The sequence below is a fragment of the Squalius cephalus genome (assembly GCF_949319135.1).
Source record: "Squalius cephalus genome assembly, chromosome: 2".
NCBI classification, from domain to species: domain Eukaryota; kingdom Metazoa; phylum Chordata; class Actinopteri; order Cypriniformes; family Leuciscidae; genus Squalius; species Squalius cephalus.
The window spans coordinates 45,342,421-45,344,426 of record NC_137123.1 but is presented as its reverse complement, the minus strand read 5'-3'; positions in this window follow the sequence as shown (position 1 = coordinate 45,344,426).

Genomic DNA, 2,006 nt, shown 5'->3' with positions numbered 1-2,006 from the left:
CCCCAGCAGTGTGGGATCATCCCCTTTTTCACGCACAAGGTGAGAGTTTTCCCCCCCAAGAGGTGAGGAGTGATGTGAAAGGATGATTTGTCATCTCTGACACCTCTTCACAAGACGTTTGGTCAACATGGTAGCTATGTTATTTTTAACTACATTTCATTTTCTAATAGAAAGCATTCACAATGGGCTTTGAGTCCAGAAAACTGGAAAATGCCATAGAGCTTTCTGTATAAACACAGACCAGAGCCAGAATGCTGTACAATTCATTCATAGTATAAGACCCAAGTAATGTTACCAGTATTGAGCCTGGAACGCATTTGTGGTTGTGTATAGGGTGTGTCATAGTAATGACATTAGCAATTATTGTGTGACTATAGGACCTGGGGAAGAAGAAGAAAGTTCCAGTGATACCACAACCAACAAACAATGAAAAAGCACCTTATGATGTCAGTTTGTCTTTACGGGACTGTGCGAGATGTGTGTTAATGAATGCACAGAATACTGGAATGCTCTGGGAATGCAAACAAACAAAATAAAACAGTTACCAGAAACTAAACTGGCTTTTCAGAAGCAAGAATTGTGTTTTGTGGCGTTTAATCCAAATTGCATAATTTCTTGATGGTTCCAACACACTAACATTACAATTTGTATTCATTTTTGTTGTTTTACAATTTGTGGTGAATTTGTACAATCTTATACATTTTTAAATGATCTACTCATGTGATTGTAAGGGTTAGTTTTAGGGGTGAAACTTGGTCAAATGGTGAAGTTTTACATAGAAATCGCGTTTTTGTGAGTTAGATCTTACAAATTCATAAGAAATCAACAATTTGAACAATACTTACAAATTGTCACAAGATACTGGATGTAACATGTTAGCCTATGTGTAAAATATGTTGCACAATTACATTATACATTATACATCATCTATAAATGTGTTATTCAGTATTTATTACAATGTTATAATCCAAAATAAATTGACAAATAAATAAGAATATGAATGCTATGAATACAAACATTGGGATTACAATGTGATTAAAACATGACCAAATGACTTGGATTCTTTGGTAAATGTTATAAGTGTTTGACCAGGGGATGCAGCCTGCTCTCTTATTGCACAAAATGCTGAACCTGATATGTGCAATGGCCATTTCTGGTGAGTACTGCTCATGCAAACCTTCCTGCCTTCCCCCACTGCCCTTCCTCCATGCGGTGTAACAACAAATCTCCTTTTCTGCTCCCTGCCTGAAACTATTGAGTCAACAAACGTCACTCCAGCTAGGCTGTATCTCACAGGAAAGAGGTGGGGTCTCCCTTTCAAAACTGGAGAGGAGCCAAAGGCTGATTTTTTTTTCAGACAAGAACCACCTATTAAAATCCAGACAAGACAAAAAAAAAAGGATGTTTAAAAGTTTTAAAAAAAGAGAGTGGAGGAGGAGAAGGGCTAGTGCAAGCTTTCACATGTACATGACTACACACACAGGGCCATAGTGTTAACTGAGAAGCTTTGAACCTTCTGTCTTCAGTACAGAAAATATTTATCTGTATTAGGTCAAATATCAGATTTGTTCAATCAAATTTTTATCTCGCCAAAGTCTCACTTTCTTGTCTCACAGTGGTGAATTCAAAAGTATAAACTCAGTGTCATGCTTCCTGCTTGTCAGAAGTCTAAGTGTGCAGCTCCCAAACCACTGTGTGCCAAAATAAGACCAAGCATGTGTAAATAAGGGCAAGGCTTCATAGAAGCTGAGGCAGTGCTTCGCCATCTCAGAGAGAAAGAAAGACTGACAGTCAAAGAGATATTAGTAATTAGACAGAATAGTGTAAGAAATTTTGGGTTAATATCTTATAATAATTCTTTCTCTTTTCATTTTTCCATTTTGGTATACTTTGCATCAGTGAAACAGATTGTGAGTGGAGGTGTTTTCCCTCCCTCTGTGTGCGCTGGAGTGGGCGGACGGTGCAATCCAGTCCAGTGCTTCGGGGCAGCCAGTAAAGTGTGCACT